Source organism: Silene latifolia, chromosome 11 (genome assembly GCF_048544455.1).
Source record: "Silene latifolia isolate original U9 population chromosome 11, ASM4854445v1, whole genome shotgun sequence".
NCBI lineage: Eukaryota > Viridiplantae > Streptophyta > Magnoliopsida > Caryophyllales > Caryophyllaceae > Silene > Silene latifolia.
In genome coordinates this window covers 92,614,171-92,633,352 of record NC_133536.1, presented here as the reverse complement: position 1 = coordinate 92,633,352, position 19,182 = coordinate 92,614,171, and the positions used below count along the sequence as shown (strand labels likewise).

The 19,182-nt window shown below is 41.7% G+C and overlaps 1 long non-coding RNA gene across 2 annotated transcripts in view; it reads left to right on the top strand.

The window, feature by feature from the left end:
• Positions 1–18,979, top strand: part of LOC141611815 (uncharacterized) — a 32,623-nt gene extending 13,644 nt beyond the window's left edge. The window contains exons 3-4 of one of the 2 annotated variants that reach the window (XR_012528773.1): positions 17,389–17,439; positions 18,683–18,979. This is a non-coding gene — a long non-coding RNA (uncharacterized LOC141611815). Of the gene's footprint in view, positions 1–10,455; positions 10,547–17,388; positions 17,440–18,682 lie in introns of those variants that run through there. The other variant, XR_012528774.1, reaches the window with a different exon arrangement.
• Positions 18,980–19,182: the final 203 nt, after the last annotated feature.

Below are 19,182 nucleotides of genomic sequence, written 5' to 3'. Positions count from 1 at the left end.
GCTCTTCCAGCCAATTCATCACCATGTCACTCCAAAACTCTCGGCCGTGGTCAAATACCATGACTTGGGGTAACCCAAAACGAGTTATCATGTTCTCCCAAATCACCTTTCTTATGGCCGCCGTGGTCTTGGCAGGTACCGCGACAGCCTCGACCCATTTGGTGAAGTAGTCAACGGCAACGATCAGGTACTTCCTTCCTCCGCAGGCCGTCGGAAATGGTCCTAGTAAATCCATCCCCCATTGTGCAAATGGTAGGGGACTAAGTAGCGGTTGCAGGTCTCGGGAAGGTGCATGTATTACCGGAGCATGCATCTGACAATTCTTGCACTTCTTGGTCTTTGCTCTGGAATCTTTCAACATGGTAGGCCAGAAGTAGCCGGCTCGGAGAGCTTTGTGAGCTAGCGTTCTCGCCCCCATGTGATGTCCGCAGATGCCTTCGTGAATCTCTGTCAAGATATAAGCTCGCGTCGGGCCGGGCCGACACATTTCAAGAGTGGTCTTATTACGGACCTTCTGTACAATTCTCCTTCGAACACTAAGTACCTTGCAGCGATCCTTCTTATCTTCTGAGACAGACTGCGGTCCTCCGGCAACTCTTTTGTAAGCTTGTATTTCATTATCGGAGTCATCCACGTCGTCTCGGCTTCGATGTCGCCTACCATGCCGACGGTCTCAGTGATGCTTTAGCATTTCGATATCCACCAAAGACGGTTCGACCGACATTCTTGATGCTTGAACTGGCAAGTTTTGAGAGAGCGTCGACTCGGTTGTTCTCAGACCTGGGGATGCACTGTATTTGGAAAGATTTCAATTTTGAGGTGTCGGCTTTTACCCTCTCCAGATACCTTACCATCCCGTCGTCTCGAGCCTCATACTCCCCTCGGATTTGATTAGTCACCAAGAGTGAGTCTGTCTTCAACACAATGTGCTCCGCCCCAGCAGCTCTAGCTAACTCGACTCCAGTTATCACCGCCTCATATTTGGATTCGTTATTTGAGGCCGAGAAGGAAAACTTCAAGGCGTACTCAAACTCGTTTCCGTTAGGGCTGATGATAAGGATGCCGGCTCCTGAGCTGTTCGCCGTGGAGGATCCGTCGGCATACACTTCCCACACGCCGGGATGTGTTTCTTCTTGATACGTGCACTCAGCCAGGAAGTCTGCAAGCGCCTGCCCCTTTATCGAAGGTCTCGGCTTGTACTGAATGCCAAAGCCGGAGAGCTCCACTGGCCATTTGATAAGTCTGCCGGATTTTTCGAATTTTTCTAACGCTTTCTCCAATGGCTGGTCGGTTAAGACCGTCACGAGATGTGCGTCAAAGTAGGGTTTTAGTTTCCTTGCGGCAACGACGACGGCAAGGGCTGCCTTTTCGATTAGTGGGTAATTCCTTTCGGCGTCCAACAGTGTATGGCTGATAAAGTAAATTGGGTATTGCTGCTTGTTTTCTTCCTTGACGATTACGGCACTAACCGTGGCCGAGGTAACTGCTAAGTATAGGTATAGCGTCTCCCCCAGCGTCGGCCTAGACAGAGTCGGTAGTGTCAGAAGGTGGGCTTTCAGTTGCCTGAAAGCCGTGCTCTGTTCCTCCCCCCAGCTAAAGTATTTATTTCCTTTCAGCACTTTAAAGAACGGAGTGCTCTTGTAGGCCGACCGAGAGATGAAGTGGGCGAGGGCCGCCATCCTCCCGGTCAGCGTCATAACCTCTTTTCGATTTCTCGGCTCCGGTAGGTCTAGTATTGCTTGGACTTTCTCTGGATTGGCATCAATTCCCCTGGCGCTGACAAGCACGCCGAGGAACTTGCTTGCGGCCCGGACACCGAAGTTGCATTTCATTGGGTTAAGCTTCATTTTATATTTCCTTAGTGAACAAAATGTCTCGCTCAAATCGGCCAAGTGCTCGCTGTCAGACTTGCTTTTTACAATAGCATCGTCGACGTAAGCCTCGATGTTTCGCCCTTTTTGATTTTGGAACACTTTGTCCACCAACCTAGTGTAAGTTGCGTTAGCGTTCTTCAAACCGAACGGCATCATTTTGTACATGTATGTGCCGTTACCGGTGATGAATGCGCACTTAGGCATGTCTTCTTCGGCCATAAACACCTGATGATACCCGAGAAGGCGTCTAGCGGGCTTAGCATGGTGTAGCTGTTGTGGCATCAATTAAACTATCTATTCGAGGCAAGGGATAACAATCTTTAGGGCACGCTTTATTAAGATTGGTAAAATCAACACACATCCTCCACGCCCCTGACGATTTCCTCACCATCACAACATTTGCTAGCCACTCAGGGTAAGTACAAGGCATGATAAAGCCCGCCGCTAATAGTTTGTCTACTTCAGCTTTGATGGCCTCATCCTTTTCGGCCGAGGAGTTCCTCATCTTCTGCTTGACCGGCCGAGCGGTGGAGAGTACGTTCAGCTTGTGAACGATCGCCTCCCGGCTCACGCCTGGCATCTCGGCAGCTGATTATGCGAAGACATCTTTGTTCTTCCTCAGTAGGTCTAGGAGATCAGCTCTGAATTTTGGCTCCAGGCCGACACCGACAGTTACGGCGCACCCTGGGTCAATTTCCACTTCCTCGGTCTCGGCTCCTTCGACCATGCCGACATTAGTGTTCATCGGATCGCCCTCCTGCTGCAAGGATGGGCTCTTCCTCTTCTCCGATTTCTTCGCCACTTTGAGGGATTGCATGTTGCACCCTCTGGCAGACACTTGGATGTTGACTACTTCATCTCTCTCGTCCTTTGAGACGAGCTTTTGTGCTTCCCCCCGGTCCGAGACGTACATCAATGTCAGGGCCCGGATGGACATCACAGCATCGGCCTCGCTCAAAGTGACCCGGCCTATGAGAACATTGTAGGCAGACGAACCATCAATAACCATGAACTCAGATAAAACATTTTTAGCCGCGTCCGCTTGGCCGAACATCACCGGCAGTCTGATTGACCCTATGGGTACCAGGCCGGCCCCAGAGAAGCTGTATAGCGGGTTAGCGCAGGGGCTCAGGTCTTCAATCTTCAGGCCGAGATTGAGAAAGCACTCCCTGAACATGATGTTCGTGTAGGCGCCTGTGTCAATCAGGCACCGTTTGACCAAGTGGTTGGCTATATCCAGGTGGACTACAAGCGGGTCGCTGTGCGGAGCGACGACTCCCTCGTAGTCCTTCTTTCCGATGGTTATATCGGGGATGGTGGAAGCGGGGATCGCTGTTTTGGGCACAAAGTTGATGGCTTGGTACAACTCATTTAGATGCCGTTTGTGCCCATTAGCTGACCCACCGTTCTCGTTGCCCCCGATGACAACCTGGATCACTCCCATCCATTGGAAAACGGATTTTCTATTCGCCCCGTCGGCGTTTGCTCCTGGGCCTCCAGCCACATACTTGCTGAGGCTCCCCTTTCGGATCAGCTCTTCGATGGCGTTCCTCAGATGTCGGCAGTTGTCATTTTTGTGGCCGTTGTGGCCGTGGTACTCGCAAAACTGGCTTGCGTCACCGTCCCCCCTCGCCTTGGGGGGCCTTGCCCACTTCTGTCCATCGCTCTTGCTTAGGGTGAAGACCACGGCTGGAGAGGCGACCAGGGGGGTGAGACTACTATACCGCTTCTGGTAGTATGGTCCCGAACTCCCCCCGGCACCCGCCGAGTTCTGTTTCCTATTAGATCTCTCAGGCCGTGACCTATTCCCGTCACGGCGACCTTCATCTGTGTTTTCCCGGCGGCTCTTCCTCTCTGGGTGCCCAGCTTCACTGTGGCCTACCCAGGTCTTGTGATAGTCTTCCACCTTTACGGCTCGGTCGACCATCTTTCTGGCGGAGTCCAGGTTGAGGTCCTCGCACTTGATCAGCTCGTTTTTGAACTCGCCTTTCGGGAGGCCTTTCATCAGTGCGAAGGCCGCCAGTTCGGTGTTCAGCTCTCGGATCTGCTGAACTTTTGCGCCGAATCTCTTCACGTAGCTTCGGAGGGACTCGTCCTCCCCCTGTCGGATAGTGAGGAGATCTGATGTTTCCACGGCCCTTCGCTTGTTGCAAGCATACTGGGCTATGAAATTGTCCCTCAGGTCGGCATAACAGTATACCGAGCCATTAGGTAGCCCCTTGTACCAACTGGGCCATCCCATGGAGGGTGGTTGGGAAGACTCGGCACCACACCTCATCAGGCTACTCCCATACCGACATGTACGACTCGAAAGCCTCGGCATAGTCAGTTGGGTCGCTATCCCCTTTGTACGATAAGGGCGGCAGCTTTAGCTTAGTCGGCACAGGGACTTCGAGGACATAGGCACTGAGGGGCTATCTGACACTGTGTCGAATGACACACGGCGATCGGCTCCTCGCAACCTTAGTCCGGCTTCTCTCCCTCTGGCGGGAAGGGCTTCTCGTTGTCCGACTTTGGTGAGTCGGACTTCTTTCATTCCTTCGGGGGTGGCCTCGTTGTTGCCGCGGCGACGCTGTCCTCCCGCGAGTGGGGGAAGGACTTAGGTCTGCCACTGGCACCACGGGCTCTGCTGGCGTTCTTGTATGCCCAGCTCCTTGTATCGCTCCGGACAAGTTGTTCGGAGTCACTTTATGGGCCCTTGTCACCTGTGGGTGCGCTGCCGTCACCGTCGTCGTGGCGGGGGTGATCGGCGTACTACCCATCAGGTCCAGGAATAGCTTTAGTTTGGCTGCATCGACCACATGTCCCATGACAGTGACTTGGCCGGCAGGCAGCGGTGTTTCTGGCTCTTTCGGCATCCCATACTGCCCGATTTCATAATTAGGGAACGTGTCATCCTGGAAGAATGTAGTTTCTTCACTCATACTTTCTTGTTGCTTTGACATCTTCTTAGCTTGCTGAGTGGGTTTTGTTTTTTTTTTTTTTTTTGTAAGGGAGGTGACTAGCTTTTAGTATCTGTCCCTACAGACGGCGCCAATTGTTCCGGGTGTAATTCCGGAGCAGAATTATGACCACTTAAGCTTGTAGAATGATGTCGTTGCTCGTCTCTTCCTTTCGCTCTCTCCTGTAAAGATGAACAAACTGAGGGCTCGGCTTGGTACCGAGCGTACTCACTCCGACGCTCAAGTCAGTAAACTTAAAGAGATAAGTTGTGTGTTAACTTGGCAAATTATATTGTAGAGAGATAAGGGAGTTTTATACCAGATTAAGAGATGTTTAGATGATATTGTGATCCTTTTCTCAATGAGAGAAGTAGAGTATTTATAGACTTTCTGTTGGGTTCCTTATGTTGATGATAACATGCCCATTTGATTTGTGTCATCTTAGTTTACCTTTTCAGGATATATGATCATATCAAGCATGGATTAAGAAGTGTTGAAGTTGTTAATCATCCCATTGTATTAAGTCAAGTGTCATCTAATGTACAAGCAAGAAAGTAGAGTATATTAGAGTAATAGAAACAGTCCAGACGACTGTTGCTTTCACAAGTAAACAGCTGCTTGGATTATTGCCACAACTCGTAAAACTTGAAGTCCCATTTTATCTTTCAAAAGCCTTTCACGTGAATCTTATTTTTCAAAGATAAAATTCAGATTTTTTATTAAGGAGATGGTCTTCAATAAAGAGTGGTTTGAATTATTATTTTCAAAATGTTTCCTCTTTATGCAAATTCAACCCTTTGGTTCTTTAAGAAAACAAAGAATGCTTTTTGCCATTTTAGTGTTAACTTGTCATCATGTGACTTGTCTTTTCTCTCTTTGTTTTCTGAATTTGCATGAGTTTTTAAGGATATCTTTCAAACTATCTTTCCCTATTTTTGCCTTTGCAAAAGAGCCCTTTTTGGTGCAAGTCTTGGGTGGTTGCTATTGTCCTTCACATGTGTGGTCTTTGACCCTTCAAAACCCTAGCAACCCCCTCACCCATTTCCTCTATAAAAGGCGAGTCCCTCCTTCATAAATCCTCAAGACTTTTCTGAATTAATTTTTCCAACTTTGCAAATTGTTTTTAAAGCATAAAAATCGTGTTTATTTGCAAAACCATTAAAAGTCTTCAAGTTGTTACAGTCGTGGCTACTGTTGCTTTTCTATACTAAACTCTCTTGCTTATGAATTGTTGATCTTGTAAAAGTTGTCCATCTCTATTCTTTGTTAAGAATGTGTTAGTGGAAACTTGATCCTATAACATTCTAAGTGTGTTAGTAGAGTTTAGGACGGAGTAGTCTTTAACTTTTGGCAACTGGAGTAGGTTGTGAGTTGGGAACCGGAGTAGGTTGCGAGTTAGCTTGTCATAAGAACGGAGTAGTTCTTGTACTAGCTTTACAACCGGAGTAGGTTGGTGTCTTTTATTGTAAGGGTCTTTTAGTTGTCGGAGTAGATCACTAAAAGAAAGCAATAAAAAGGTAGATTGGACGTAGGCACTTGAGTTTCTTGCCGAACCAATTCAAAAATCTCGTGTTCATTGTTTTACTTTATTTCCGCTGCAATTTACTTTGTTTGTTTGTTTTGCTTTGCTTAACCTTAGAAGTAACAGTTCATCATACTGTCGCATTTGGTCTGCAGTCATATTCCACAAACTGAGACAAATAGATACAGTCAGAACGATTGTTACTTTCATACTTCAGCAAACATTCATCGTGATACTTGTTCAATCTTTCAATATTATTCAAAGTATCTTTTCATCTCTTTTGTTCTCGTAACTCACTTTAATTCAATAAAGTTGGAGTTATAAAATGTTTAAATAGTACCTAATTCACCCCCTCCCCCTCTTAGGTACTTGAATCCATAAACTCAACAATTGGTATCAGAGCCTCGTGCTCTTGATCGAGGCTAATTGCCTTAGAGTTTGATTCGTGGGTAATGGATTCCAAGAAACACTCCAAGATCCCGGTCTTTACCGGTTCGAATTTTGGATGGTGGAAACTCAAAATGGAACATTACATCAAAAGTATCGATTATCAATGTTGGAACATCATCCAAAATGGACCTCTTGCCATTGAGGAAACCGATATTCTAAACGGTTTCACCAAGACAAAAGAGGAAAGATATTACAATGAGAACGACTTCAAGCTTGCCGAAAAGAATTCCAAAGCAATGTCGATTCTTCAACGTTGTGTTGGTGAGGGGGAAGTTAGTCGACTCTCCGGGTGTCCTACGGCAAAATCTATTTGGGATTCCCTTGTACTTGCTTATGAAGGGACGTCCCAAGTAAGAAAACACAGTATTGACCTACTCATGCAACAATATGAGATGTTTAGAATGTCAAAGGTCGAGTCTTTAAATAGTTTATCTTCTCGTTTTTCTTGCATTATTAATGAGCTTAAAAGTCTAGGAAGGAATTTCGAGTCCGAGGACATCATTCGAAAAATCCTTCGTAGTCTAACTCCTAAATGGCAACCTACAGTCACCGCCATAGAGGAAGCTAAAGACTTGTCAACCCTATCTCTTCATGAACTAATGGGATCACTAATGGCTCACGAGTTTAACCTCGATAAGCATTCTAGTGAGTCATCAAAGGGAAAGAGTCTCGCCCTCACATCTTCTCCAGGTGATGAAGAAGATGAGGAGGAAGACGAGTTTGCTATGTTCACAAGGAACCTAGCCGGGTTGGTCAATGGACAAGATAACAAAAGGTTCACTAATAATTACTCGAAAAAACGCTTTCCTAAGAAACGACCTAACTCCACCGTGGGATGCTTTAAATGTGGTGATAAAACTCACCAAATTAAAGAATGTCCCAAGTGGGAAGAAATCAAATCTAAGGAAAGAAGAGAAAAAGTTAAAAAGGACTATAAACATAGAGTCATGAGTGCTATTTGGGGAATGTCCGACTCCGAGGAAGATGAGGAACTCATCGAGGAGGAACTTGAGGCTAAAATGTGTCTTGCAAATCATGGTAAAGAAAAAGTCTCAAAAACCTCAAAACTTGAACACTTAAGATGCCTCATGGCTAACCCCGACGATTCCGATTCCGACTCCGATTCCGACAACGAGGTAAATCATCTAAAGGCCAAGGCTAGAACTTACTCCAAAGAGAAAGTATGTAAGCTTCTTGATCATCTTCTTGATAAATGTCGGTCTCAAAATGATAAGCTTGATGTAATGCAAAATGAGATTGAGGAAATTGCTCAAGAGAACTTTAATCGAAAAATGAACTAAAAGCAACAGATCACGTCACCATCACTTCGAGGCTTATGACGAAGTTAAAAGAGTCAACAAGTTAAACAAACATTTGACTAAAGAACTAGAGCGTCTAAGGTTGACCCCCACGGATGTCTCTGACCTTGAAAATGTCAACACTACCTTGGTGATGCAAGTTTCCTCTCTAACCAAGGAACGTGATGACATTTTGAAGGACAAAGATGCTCTTGAAAATGAGATCTATGACCTTGTAGTTGAAGTTGTAGACTTAAGAGAAACAAAGTGTCTAAGACTCAAGTTGCTTCGACCACGATTTAGACAAGTCTAAAAGAAAAAGTGAATGGTTGGAAAATGAAAACGAGTGTCTTAAGAGTGAGGTTGTTTGTCTCAAGAATGAAATAGAAGATCTCCATGATAGGCTTACCTTCTTTCAAAAAGGTATGCCCGAATGTAGCACTTCTAGCTCTTCTCCTCACCATAGATCCGATGAAGTCGTTGATCTAAACAAAAGACTTGACGAGATGACATCTAAATATGAAGAGTCCAAAGAAAGAATCATATATCTCGTGTCTAAACTCAACAACCACACCCATGACTTCATTGTTGAGAAAAGATTGTCCATAGAAAGTGTTAACAATGATGAACTTAAAAGAGAAAAGGAAAAGAATTTGCATCTTCTCTCACGTGTCAATGACTTGACCAATGAACTTGTTAATGCTAAGAACATCACTGAAAAATGGGAAGAAAGTCAAACCGTGTTAAACTTCCTCACGAATCAAACCGAGAAATGTGATAAAGTTGCTGATTTGGGCTTCAAATGGAACAATCGACCGATTTGTTGCATCCAGAAGCCTAAAAACGATTTTAGAGGAAGGAAGTATGTAGGTCTTCCCGAATACATCATTTGCAATTATTATGGTGACAATGGTCATGTTTTTAATGGATGTACAAAACGATTTAATGACATTGACAAGAATACCAAAACTTTAAAGCAAATGAGAATTAAGAAAGACACCACAAGTTATGTTGATCACAAAAAGGGACCCAAATTCATTTGGGTTCCTAAACTCAAAAACTAATCTTTTGTAGGGCTTGGTGAGAGGCGGTCGCAATTGGTACTTGGATAGTGGATGCTCTCGTCACATGACGGGTGATAGAAGCCAATTCCTCTCACTTAAAGCATATGATGGTGGCACGGTAAGGTTTGGTGACAACAAGAAAGGTGAAGTTATTGGTATTGGAAAGGTTGGTAAGTCATCCTTACTTTGTGTCGACAATGTGAGGCTTGTCAAAGGTTTGAAACATAATCTCCTTAGCATTTCTCAACTTTGTGATAAGGGTAATTTTGTTGAATTTCGTGCCAATATGTGTCGAATTTTTGATGCCACTACTAATGAACTAATACTCGAAGGAAGACGTGTCAAAGATGTGTACTTAACTAATTTGAACTCTCTATCCGGTCAAACCATGTCTTGCATGAGTGTAATGAACAATGATCCTTGGTTATGGCATAAAAGGTTTGGTCATGTTAGTACAAAAACTCTTAATACCCTTAAAAGACTTGACTTAGTTGAAGGCATTCCTAATATAAAGTTTGATTTTGATAAAGTATGTGATGAATGTGCTAGAGGTAAACATGTTAGAAGTTCCTTTAAATCCAAAAGAATTATGAGTACATCTCAACCTTTGCAACTTTTACATATCGACTTGTGTGGACCAATGAGAACTAGAAGTAGAGGTGGTAGTCGTTATGTGTGTGTCATTGTTGATGATTACTCTAGGTTCGTTGGGCACTCTTCCTAAGCTCTAAGGATGAGACATTTGATGAGTTTCTAATTTGGTTAAGAAAGATTCAAAATAAACTTGGTTTAAAACTTGTTTCAATGAGAACCGATCACGGAACCGAATTCGAAAACTCATCATTTGGTGCTTATTGTGATGACAACGGTGTAGACCATAACTTCTCGGCTCCTAGAACCCCACAACAAAATGGTGTGGTTGAAAGGATGAATAGAACCCTTGAAGGAATGGCTAGAACAATGTTATTATCTAGTAAGTTGCCTAAGAACTTTTGGGCCGAAGCGGTAAATACCGCTTGCTACATTCATAATCGTGTCATGATAAGGAGTATATTAAATAAAACTCCCTATGAATCGTTACGTGGAAGAAAACCCAACATTTCATATTTTAGATGTTTTGGAAGCAAATGTTTTGTTCATAACAATGGTAAAAACAACTTGGGTAAGTTCGATCCACGTAGTGATGAAGGAGTATTTATTGGGTACTCCGACCATAGCAAGGCCTATAAAGTCTACAATAAACGAACCTTGTTAATTGAAGAAAGCATCCATGTCATTTTTGATGAATCTAGTGTTCTTGGACAGGTACAACACATGGATGATGATGATGAGGATGAGGATGATGAGTTTGAGATTGGTCTTGTTCGAAAGGACTTTGTGTTCACGGATGAAGAAGCTCCCAAAGATCAATTGCAATGCATACGTAGACCGTCACCTTCAAAGGAGATCGGAACTCGGGGGAACACGTAGCACCTCTGCTATCGATTCTTCTCTGGAAGCAACAGACCCAACGATCGTTGCATCCACCTCCGAATCAAGTAACCCAAAACAAAGTGAGGATGAAGAACCTTCCAGGCCAATAGAAACAGATCCACCGTGGATGATCTTTGTTGAGGGGGAACAAGAAACCATTGTTCCAAAGAAGTGGAAACATCAAAGCTCTCATCCACTCACTAATCTCACAAGTGATCTCAACTCGGGAATTCGAACAAGATCATCCGTCAACAATCTCGCTCATCTCAATGAGTATTGTGCCCACAATGCCTTCCTTTCTCAAATTGAACCTTCAAATGTAACAGTCGCCTTGACTGATGCAGACTGGTTGCTTGCGATGCAAGAAGAGCTCAATCAATTCAAAAGAAACGAGGTATGTCACTTAGTCCCTAGACCGCCTAATCGTACCGTCATTGGTACTAGGTGGGTCTTTCGCAACAAGCTTGATGACTCGGGAGAAATTGTAAGGAACAAGGCTAGACTAGTGGTGCAAGGTTATAACCAACAAGAGGGTATTGATTACGATGAAACCTATGCACCGGTAGCTAGACTTGAGGCCATACGATTGCTTATAGCTTTTGCGGCTCACAAAGGCATTAAACTTTTCCAAATGGATGTCAAAACCGCTTTCTTAAATGGATATTTGGAAGAAGATGTCTTTGTAGAGCAACCACCGGGTTTTGAGAACAATGATTTGCCTAACCATGTTTTCAAATTAGACAAAGCTCTTTATGGTTTAAAACAAGCACCAAGATGTTGGTATGATAGATTGTCTAAATTTCTTATTGAAAACGGTTTTAAAAGAGGCTCCGTTGACAAAACATTGTTCTTAAAGCAACAGTCCAGTGAACTGTTGGTTGTACAAGTATATGTTGATGACATTATATTTGGTGCAACAAATGAACTCCTTTACTTATATTTTTCGGAACTAATGAAATCGGAGTTTGAAATGAGCATGATGGGTGAGCTAGGATTCTTCCTTGGGCTCCAAATTAAGCAATCAAAGGATGGAATCATGATCCATCAACAAAAGTATATTAAGGAAATGCTTAAGAAATTTGGGATGACTAATGGTAAGCCTCATGATACACCTATGGTAGCCGGGTCCAAATTGGACAAGGATGAACTCTGTAAGAATGTTAGTGATAAGGTGTATAGAGGTATGATAGGCTCACTTCTTTACTTAACCGCAAGTCGTCCCGACATTCTCTTTAGTGTTTGTTTATGTGCTAGGTTCCAAGCAAATCCGAAAGAATCACATTTCAAAGCCGTTAAACGAATTCTTCGGTATTTGATTGGAACACAAAATCTTTACTTATGGTACCCTTTACATTGTCCTTTTGATCTTATAGGCTTTTCGGATGCGGACTATGCGGGGTGCACGGTGGATAGAAAGAGTACCTCCGGAATTGCAACGTTCTTGGGTCCTTGCTTGACTTCTTGGGCCTCAAAGAAACAAAACACGGTAGCTCTTTCTACGGCCGAAAGTGAGTACGTTAGTGCGGCACATTGTTGTTCTCAACTCCTTTGGGTAAAACAACAACTATTGGATTTTGGTATTATTTTTGACTCCATTCCCTTAATGTGTGATAATACGAGTGCAATAAATATCTCCAAAAATCCTATTCAACACTCTAAAACCAAACATATTGATATTCGTCACCATTTTATTCGTGATCATGTTGAAAAAGGGCATATTAAACTTATCTTTTGCAAACCCGAAAATCAAATTGCCGATATTTTCACTAAGCCACTTGCAAGAGAACATTTTGAGAAATTTAGACTAGAAATTGGGTTAATTAATAGCTTGTGATTTTTAATGTGAGTTCTACAAATTTCCTTAATTGATTAAATTAAAATTGGATATATGTTATTAAGTGTTCTAAGTGCATTGATATCATGTTTAGACCAAAAATTGACACCGTAGTTGTGAGTCGGTAATCACTCAACCTCATATCTAAATTTACGTTTATTATATGCTACCTTGCGTTTTTATTTCGAGTGATTAAATATGTTTAGTTGGGCCAACCACCTCACTTACCACATTTATTGGGCCATTAACTCCCTCAACCCACCATCTATGCCTACCCGTCCAAACATCCTAATCCACTACACCTTTCATCTCCAAATCCACAAAACTCCCTCATCTCACCTACCTATTAACCCACCATGGTCAAGACCTCTTTCAATACCCACATACCCATTAAACCAACAAACTTGACCTCACCACCTGTCACATCACACCCACCGACATCAACAACTCCAACAATGACTTCAACCAAAATCTCATACGCATTCCCTCCTCAAACCTCAAACACGACTCCTTCAACAAACCCAGATCCACCAAACCCACAACCATCACCGACCCCCACTGACCCACCATCATCCGACGACATCCCCATCTCCACTATGGTAGGACGGCGCACACGAGGAGGTCGGAAGAAAAGCTCTACTGTTCCGAGCTCTTCCTCTGAACCCGTTACGGTGGTTGTTGAAGATGTTGAAGAAGAAACCGAGTTCGATCTAAATGAAAATCCAACCAAGTCCGCCGAGTCTGACCCGACTCCGGTGAAGAAGAACAACAAAAGGAAAGAAAAAGCCACTTCATCCCAGTTACCCCCAATTTCAGAAAATGTCGAACAGAGTAACATCGAAAACCCCATTGTTGATACTCCAATTGAAACTCCCAGTGAACCTCCCCAGAAAAAATCGAAACTATTGAAGAAGAAGCTTGTATACCTTTCTCCCTCTGATCCGGTCTCCCTAACCTCGAAATGGGACTTGGCTATTGTTTGGGATCATCTTGAAAGTATTGACCTCCCTACCTCCATTTACAAAAATTGTGAGAGGTTGATGAATATCAAAGCAATCCACTCTCCTCGAGTCTACAACCAAACCTGGTTTGAACCGCCTGCATTTCATTCAGTCCGTGACATGGTCTTAGCTCAAGGTTGGGAAAAATTATTGGAAATGCGTGAACCGGTCTTTGTGAGCGAGGTGATTCAGTTCTTTGCAACTGTTCGTGTTGATAAGTCGGGTGAATCTCTTACGGCTAAGGTGAACGGTAAGCCTCTTAAACTGTCTCAATCTGATTTCGCTACCGCCCTTGATATTCCAGTCGGAGGTTATGACAAACTCCCCTCCGAAACTTGGGTCGCTTTACCTTATGCCTCACCACTTAATGTCGCCCAAGTCGTGTGTCCCAAAACTGTTTCTCCTGGTCCCGTGAGCAACACCCAAATACCCCCTCCTCTTCGCATCATTTTTAATATGCTTTGTCGCTCAATTTATCCCTCGGGTGATAGGGGAAAACTCACCATAGCCCAACAATACCTTATTTATCACATTGCAACTCATAAGAAGGTAAACCTAGTCGGGCTAATGTTTAAGCGTTTTCATCTTATTTCGACCAAACTTCGTAGACCCTCTTCTAGCATGATTCACTTACCTTATGGAATATGGTTGTCGGTTGTGCTCAAGGCACAAGGGGTTTTAGTGACTACTAGCTTGGGTTCTTTGGATATGTGTGATGTTATGAGTGATGGTCAAATGGGGAAGATGCTTATCAAAATTGAAAACGATGAATTAATTTCGGTGAAAATTAAGAAGGACCCGGAGGTTGGGTTATCCAGTCAAGTGAATACGGGTGGTATGCGGGAAGTGCTTAATGCCATGGCTGAGTTGAGTGCGTGGCTTAAGGAAGATGCTCGTCAAAAGGACTTGGCAATCTCGGCCCTTGCTTCTACAGTGGACCTTATCCGTGGTGAGGTGGATATCATTTCCACCCTCGTGTCAACAAAAGAAATTGGTGATGATGCTCATGTGGATGATGATCCTTTGGGTAGTGGCTCGGATGGTGAACAAGCTTCCTCCCCTTAGCCTATCCTTCCCTCTCGGCCCACTTGACTTTTACCCGTGCCTTTCCATTTTGTCCCACCTTGGTTGTGCCCCTCTAAAACACTTTTCTTTGCTTGTTATTTTGACATTTGGTGGTGTATTTTGAACTTTATTTAGCCATGTTGAACTTTGATTAACTTATGTTTAATCCTTGTTTATGTTGACCTTGTTACCTTGTCACGATTACATGTGTCTTTTTGTGTTTTCTTGTGAAATATCTGCACTCTAATGCTTTTGACATCCCTATCCGTTTGATGATGTCAAGAGGGGGAAAAGGTAAACTCATGCTCTTAATCTCTTTGCATATTGATTAACTAATGCCTTGTCTAACCTTCTTAGTTTTGAATCTTGTTTTGGGGCAATGTAAAATTGTCATGGTAGTTTGATTCTAGCTCTTGCCTTAGGTAAGGTAATATTGTCCCTTCTCTCATTTGATCTTGCTTGCTTATACATTCGTTTGGGGCTTGTCATCATCAAAGGGGGAATTTGTTGGGTTCCTTATATTGATGATAACATGCCCATTTGATTTGTGTCATCTTAGTTTACCTTTTCAGGATATATGATCATATCAAGCATGGATTAAGAAGTGTTGAAGTTGTTAATCATCCCATTGTATTAAGTCAAGTGTCATCTAATGTACAAGCAAGAAAGTAGAGTATATTAGAGTAATAGAAACAGTCCAGACGACTGTTGCTTTCACAAGTAAACAACTGCTTGGATTATTGCCACAACTCGTAAAACTTGAAGTCCCATTTTATCTTTCAAAAGCCTTTCACGTGAATCTTATTTTTCAAAGATAAAATTCAGATTTTTTATTAAGGAGATGGTCTTCAATAAAGAGTGGTTTGAATTATTATTTTCAAAATGTTTCCTCTTTATGCAAATTCAACCCTTTGGTTCTTTAAGAAAACAAAGAATGCTTTTTGCCATTTTAGTGTTAACTTGTCATCATGTGACTTGTCTTTTCTCTCTTTGTTTTCTGAATTTGCATGAGTTTTTAAGGATATCTTTCAAACTATCTTTCCCTATTCTTGCCTTTGAAAAAGAGCCCTTTTTGGTGCAAGTCTTGGGTGGTTGCTATTGTCCTTCACATGTGTGGTCTTTGACCCTTCAAAACCCTAGCAACCCCCTCACCCATTTCCTCTATAAAAGGCGAGTCCCTCCTTCATAAATCCTCAAGACTTTTCTGAATTAATTTTTCCAACTTTGCAAATTGTTTTTAAAGCATAAAAATCGTGTTTATTTGCAAAACCATTAAAAGTCTTCAAGTTGTTACAGTCGTGGCTACTGTTGCTTTTCTATACTAAACTCTCTTGCTTATGAATTGTTGATCTTGTAAAAGTTGTCCATCTCTATTCTTTGTTAAGAATGTGTTAGTGGAAACTTGATCCTATAACATTCTAAGTGTGTTAGTAGAGTTTAGGACGGAGTAGTCTTTAACTCTTGGCAACCGGAGTAGGTTGTGAGTTGGCAACCGGAGTAGGTTGCGAGTTAGCTTGTCATAAGAACGGAGTAGTTCTTGTACTAGCTTTACAACCGGAGTAGGTTGGTGTCTTTTTTTGTAAGGGTCTTTTAGTTGTCGGAGTAGATCACTAAAAGAAAGTAATAAAAAGGTAGATTGGACGTAGGCACTTGAGTTTCTTGCCGAACCAATTCAAAAATCTCGTGTTCATTGTTTTACTTTATTTCATTTTGCAATTTACTTTGTTTGTTTGTTTTGCTTTGCTTAACCTTAGAAGTAATTCATCATCATACCGTCGCATTTGGTCTCAGTCATATTCCACAAATCGAGACAAATAGATACATCGAACGATTGTTACTTTCATACTTCAAAGAAACATTCATCGTGATACTTGTTCAATCTTTCAATATTATTCAAAGTATCTTTTCATCTCTTTTGTTCTCGTAACTCACTTTAATTCAATAAAGTTGGAGTTATAAAATTTTTAAATAGTACCTAATTCACCCCCTCCCCCTCTTAGGTACTTGAATCCATAAACTCAACACTTTCACCTTTTGTCACGTAGTGGCCAAGTGGCTAGCAGGTGGAAAGACTGTCTTACCCTCGGCCGAGGACCCATGGCAGGCCGGCAGGCCTGGTTGACTCCATGCCGAGGGGACTGGATGTGAGTACACGGATATGCCTCTCACCGCTGTTCTTCTTGGCCGAGACCCAAGTGACATGATAGCCGAGCAGCCTTGCCTGCTAGGGTCATAATATGTTGACTTGCTGTCTTTTAGCTTTGACTTTGCTCAATGTGTTGACTCGGTCAGCGGGTGCAGAATATGCCCCATCAATTATTATTAGTATATTATTTATTTTTTAGTTATTATTATTAATATATTATATTATTATTATTATTAATAATGTTATCATTTATATTACTACTATATTATTATTATTACTTTATTTATTATTATATTAATATTTTATTTTTTATATATCTTATTAGATTATATTAATATATTATTATTAATGAACAATATTATAATAATATTTATTTTTATTATTGGTATTATTTTTATTATAATATTTATTATTATAATTATTATTATTATTAATATAATCTTTTTATTATTATTTCGATTCGATTCAATTTCAATTAAGTTGATTCGATTCGATTCACCCATTCGATTCGATTCAGATTCGATTCAGATAATTTCAAATCAAAAAAGAATAGTCTTATACTCCTATCTATTTTTTCTGGACTGCTACTCCATATGTCGAGATTAGAGAGGATTGTGTATAATTGTTGGTGATTTATTGGAATTCAGATGTGAAATTCCTTATATCTGCTTCTTTTTTTTATTCCACTCAATTTCTCGGATGTTTATTTTTCTTATCAGAAAATATGAGGCCAGGGTTTGCATTCGGAGAATTGCTTGTAGGAACTTCAGGTACCACTTTCACTCTATTTTTCTTACGTTGCTTTTCCTAATGAGCTTATCGAGATAGCAGCATATAAATCTGTCCATAAACTTTGGAACCTCGTGAACATGAATGCGTTACAAAAGTGCCAGAAACACTTGTTGGTTATGCTATTTGTTTGTTAATGGCATTTCTTTGCAACTGGCCCCTCCTTGGAGATATAAGCTGATATATACGCAGTAGGCGCTACGAGTTGTTTACTGATCCCAATTGTTTTGATTACTATGTCTCTGGGACAAGAAAACTTACTCCGTACTAATATACTTTATTAACGTTCGGACAATAATTACAAAAAACAATAAATGAGAACAAAAGAACAAGCCAGTGGACCACTTCTGGAGACTTAGTTAAAGATTTAACCGAGGAAGAAAAAACAAAAATGGTGACCAAAATGCAAGTATATTACTTGGTGACGGCTAGGGGTGAGCAAAAATATAAGACACTGTTTTATAATATGAATACGATACGATATACGGTTTGAGTTATACGGATTTCCGTATATACGATACGAAAATCCGTATATACGATACGGTTTTCATCGTATCCGGGTCGGTCAAAAACAAACCGTATATACGGTTTTCGACACGGTTTGAAGTTTTTGTATAAAAAAAAAAAAACAAAAAAAAAAACAAAGTTCCTCTTTCAACTTCCACGCTTAATGTTTTTTTATGACTTATTTTACTAACTTATCTCAATAAATATAAATTAGCCCTTCATCAATGGTAGTCATGTTAGAGGTAATTATTAGCTCTTGAATAGCTACAATGTTTAATTGCGCATTTGTCACCAAACCGTATCCGTATATACGGATTCCGTATACATGGTTTTTCTGGGTACCCGAAAACCGTTTATACGGTTAAACCGTATCGGATCCGGATAGTGATTTTTGCGATTTTTAAAACCGTATACCCGATACGGTTTTCAAAACCGTATCGGGTATACGGTTTTGCTCACCCTAGTGACGGCAATGCGGTCCTAAAAGTTTAATTTGGACAGGAAATGGTAAAATCGTTAGAAGTTAACCACAAAGAGAAGTTTAGGTATGTAAATTAGTGGGATATTGCAATATGCTTACTATTCTGTCGTGCATTGTTTTATGGATAATAGGTCATTTGCTTGGCTACTGATCCTTTCTGTTTGTATGCTGCTATATTTGTTGGTCTTAACTTTTTTTTGTTTTGTAACTGATGCTCATGCTGTTTTGATTGAAAGTCTACACCAAACAACCCGTATTCCATCACTTGAAGTGCGAATCTCTGGGGTAAATGGGTAATGATGATGAAAGGTGACTTTGCGACTCATTTGATATCCTGGAAGCCGCCAGGCCAGGTTAGTCTTGTAATCAAGGTCAAGTAAAATGATGTAGCTTGAATACTGATCAATGTTGCAGCTTCTGAGAAGAAACTACCAGCAGGCATGTATAGTTGACATTATGGAATCAAAATACTCATCTTAATTCCCCAGACATCGACTTTTTTATTAGCTAATGTTATTATTTATCAAGTGTGTTGATTTCAATCCAATGACCGGGATAGAAATTACCAAATTGCAGTTAAAAACTGGTATTTGTACTGATCATGGCTAGCAGTTATCTCAAATGGGGTGCAATTATAGGAGGAGAGAATGTCATCTTTAGTACTCCCTCCGTTCCAGTGGGATGTTTACACTTCCTTTATTTTGTGAGGGGGAAATAAAGGAAGTGTAAACATATG